This window comes from Talpa occidentalis, unplaced genomic scaffold, assembly GCF_014898055.3.
Source record: "Talpa occidentalis isolate TD23 unplaced genomic scaffold, MPIMG_talOcc4v2.1 talOcc4.15, whole genome shotgun sequence".
Classification (NCBI taxonomy): domain Eukaryota; kingdom Metazoa; phylum Chordata; class Mammalia; order Eulipotyphla; family Talpidae; genus Talpa; species Talpa occidentalis.
In genome coordinates this window covers 61,463,054-61,467,417 of record NW_023601543.1, presented here as the reverse complement: position 1 = coordinate 61,467,417, position 4,364 = coordinate 61,463,054, and the positions used below count along the sequence as shown (strand labels likewise).

Genomic DNA, 4,364 nt, shown 5'->3' with positions numbered 1-4,364 from the left:
ATCATTTACTTCACACTAGGAATGTCCCAGTCGCTTCCACTGAGTGACTTTCAGTGATGTGGTCCCTTGAATCTGAAAAATAGATGGTCATACATGTGTTTCTGCATGTCTCATTATGCATATAACCTGCAAACACCCCTTCATGTACCATTTCAGACCCACCAATACTGCCTGGATACGGTCTCAATTGTGAGGTCATATCCTGGGGAGATATTCTTCTCTTAAAGGGAAACCTGCAGCAATTCCTCTGTCCATAACACTATAAAGGGTAATATGTCAAATTACCTGGAAGCTCACAGATGTCTTTCATTTGTAAGTTAAATACAATTCATATTTAAAGAAGAATATAAAATGCAACATTGTAACTTGTATTACTAGAGACAAATTAATTTCTTAACTATACAAAAACAAAGTATATGAGAGACTCACATACATTAATTATATAGATACAGAAACTAAGAATGTCTCTAGCAAGTTATCATCAGACCATCACCTACCATATGCTAGAAAAATACTTAAGAGGATACCTGCAAAAATAAAAAAATAATTGGGTACAAGTCTGTGTGAAGAGACACCATCCTCACTTAGCTACACATCTGAAGATCAAAAGAACTGTATTGGCAAGACTCACCTGATCACATACCTAGTTACTACAGGTTCCCTTTGAAGACCTTTGTTAGGTTCACTGTGCTACCGTACCTGCCGGAACCATTAAAAAAACATGTATAACATATGTGTTTAAGGATTGAAAGACACAAATTGTTTTTCTTGTACAAAGAAAAATTAATAAAAATGAACAAAGCCTCCACCAGAGCATCTTAGTTACCTACAGCATTAAGGGAACCACAACAGTACCCGGATCTTCTAAAACTTAATATCAACCCCCATGTTAGGTACGAATTATACTCAATACCTGAAGAAATCTCATGGTTCACATGTTTGTTACGTCAACATTAGGCAAACCTGACTGCACACCTGCATACCTCTAAGGTATATAATGCACTATATGAAAATTTAAAAATTATGGGCTAATGCTTTCTGGCACTGGTTGAGAGCCTTCTTAACTGAATACCTGCATAAAATCATGGAAACGGGAATCTTAGAAACACCACCCACTATTTTATTTATTTATTTATTTATTTTTCCATTTTATTTTATTTTATTTTATTTTTAAGATTTATTTATTTATTTATACAAGCACAGGTCACAGCCAAAAGCGCAGGAGGGTGAGAGAATTCACCAGAGCCAGAGCAGGGAGCAGAACAGACAGACTGACGAAATACACTGCTGAGGGGCGCAGTGGGCAGCAGGAGAGGTCTGCACACCATGTGGAACCCTCACCCAGTGGCCGGGGATCGAACCGCTCTGCAGAGGCTGCGGGCAGCTTTGCAACCCAGCGCTCAACTGCTGTGCCACAGGTGTGGCCCTTATTTTTTATTAATTTTTTACATCATTGTTCATATTTTTAAACAAGATTTGTTTCCCCTCACCCCTCAGGTGTAGACTCCATAGAGTTTCCTTCACCAATGCACCCGTGCCCTATCACCCACAGTTTTTTTTTTTTTAATATTTTATTTTATATAATTCTTATATCATGTTTTAATTTTTGCACAGTGTGTATGCATTTTCATTTTGGTTATATTCCCCATACAAGTGCAACCCCCCCCCTTATTTTTGACCCTAGTCCTTCCGCTCCCCGTCCCTCCCCCCCAACCCCATAGTGTGTCTCTGGTTTATAGTTGCTTGTTGATTTTGATTTTTACTTTGTATTAATTAGTCTTTTTTCTGATCCCTTATTTAGGTTTTCTAACAGTTTTCCACAGTTTTGCTGGTGGGAGTGCAAACTGAGCCAATCACTATGGAATGCTGTCTGGAGGTTCCTCAGTCTACTAAAAATGGAGCTACCATATGACCCAGCAATTCCACTCCCCAGGATTTACCCAAAGGGCACAAAAACATTTATTTAAAGGAACACCAGTACCCCTAATTTTATGCAGCACTATTTACAATAGGTAAAAACCTGGAAACAACCCAAATGCCCAAAAATAGATGACTGGATCAAGAAGATGTGTTACATACACACCATGGAATATTACTCAGCAATCAGAAAAGATAAACTCATGCCATTCGAAGAAACGTGGATGGAGCTAGAAAGAATTATGCTCAGTGAAATAAGTCAGAAGGAAAAAAATATTGGATGGTTTCACTTATAGGAGGAATATAGGGGAACCAAATAAGACATCAGTGTAAAAAAATAACAATACAAAACACAACAAAGCAAAATCAGACAATTATAAACCAGAGACATCCTGCAGGGGAGGAGGAGGGAGAGGGATCAGAGGGAGGGAGGGAGGAGCACAGGGGACTGAGGTGATGGTGCACGGGTGCCTTGGGGAAGGAAATTCTATGGGGACTACACCTGAGGGGGTGGGGGGAAGCAAATATTGTTTAAAAATGAACAATGATGTAAAAAACAAAAAAAATATTAATTAAAAAAAGAAAATATGACTAAGATGACATTGCCAGGCAGCTGAATCCAAAAGGATACTGCAGGGGAGGAGGGGGGAAAGAGATCAGCGGAGGGAGGGAGGAGCACAGGGAACACCACTCACTATTACTTAAATGTCTTCTCAAGATCAGTTACCTGTAGGGTGCTAAAGCTCACATCATCAATTACCTAGAGAAAAGTAAAATCTCCCATTGGTCACTATGATAAATACCCATGATTATCTTGACAGGGAACTGGAAAACATATTATGAAAAAGGATACCTCTCGATGAGGATACTGCAAATAGCCTTTGTTACCCATCCTGCAGGACCCATCATCAAACCTACCTGATTCTTGCAGCACTCCAGAGTCTACGCTTTTGTGACATACTTCCCTGATGACCTGCAAAACATGATTACTATTGTACTGTGCAATTCCATCATTATTAATGGCTACCCATAATTACTCAACAATAACATGGCTAAAACTGTTCTCAGAAATGTAAAACAGTCAAATAATACAGTTGCAAGTCATGATAAACACTAACCTTTCTTACCTGAATACCTAGAATGGTAAAACAAGTCTAGCCATTCAACATCAGTTACCTAGATATGTAAATGTTACATAGCCTGAAATGGTGAAGGTGCACAGAATCATTTAATTGAATACCAGAAATGTTTCCTGATAAAAATCATTAAGCTCATCTTAATCTCATATGGGAACCAAAACCACATGTCTCAAGAACAGTAGTTGATGTACCAGGATACCTTCAATTTACCTCAGCACTCTCTTCTTTATGACAACCCTGATTCAACCTGAATATTTGTAGTAATCCAAGATCAAGTCCGTTGTCAAATATGAGAACATTCCTTTATGGGACACCTGCAAAATCTCCATGGTTACTGCTGTGGTTGGGATCATCAAGATAATTACTTGAATATAGCAATACTCATAGGGATAAACAGTAAGTTTAACTAAAATACAAACAGAAAAATGTCACTGTTTGTGGAATTGGCAAAGGCTACCATTTCCTATCTGAATGACTTCAAAGAAACATGATAACAATTATCAGTGGAACCATCATCATTCACATACCTATCAGAAGATTTAATTGTCTATTATATGATTGATTCCCACATTATTACTCAACTGTTCCCCAACATTGTACTTTACTTTGAGCAATACTATGTCCATTGTGACGTCTTGACAAGAATCTACAAAGACATTATGAAATGTGTGTTAAAGGACACAACTTTTTCTAAAAGGACAACTGCAAATAATATTAGTCTAATATTCATTATGAAATACAACATAAACTGGATAGTGGCAGTAATTTAAGGTCAAAACCATGTCAGAAAAGCATTTTTTCACTGCACAAATATATTGTAAAGAAAATGGAGAGGAAAAACATCATTAATACCTGTGCACATACAAACTGACAAAACTCACAGTGTTAAACATAAATTTTCATTTAAATACAAAAGGAAAAAACACAAATGAGAACTGGTAGGGATACATTTTTTGTTACCTGAATACTTGCAACAAAAATGAACAAGAAATATTTGGATCACCATTACCACCTACCCATATATAAAAAAATATATAAATATATATAAATAAATAATTAAAAATATCTTTTAAAACAGAAGAGCAGATAGTTTGTGTTGTAGTTTAGGCCCACATCTCCATTTACCTTACTACCAGCAATGTCTCTCATTAAGTGCCATAAGTATGCTCACTGTGATCTCTTGGCATGTCCTGAAAAACATTTGTGGGAAATGTGCTTGGCACAAGTCTCATTATACCTGAAGATATGCAAGTGCCCTTGTCACTTATATTGGGACCCTTCAAATTTACTTGGACACTTGCAGAAGTC

The 4,364-nt window shown here is 37.2% G+C and overlaps 1 long non-coding RNA gene across 1 annotated transcript; it reads right to left on the bottom strand.

The window, feature by feature from the left end:
• Positions 1–661: 661 nt before the first annotated feature.
• On the bottom strand, positions 662–3,282 carry LOC129145917 (uncharacterized). Its single transcript, XR_008552086.1, has 3 exons — positions 3,267–3,282; positions 2,836–2,890; positions 662–699 (listed from the first exon to the last, which is right to left on the bottom strand). It is a non-coding gene; the product is annotated as an uncharacterized LOC129145917 (long non-coding RNA).
• Positions 3,283–4,364: the final 1,082 nt, after the last annotated feature.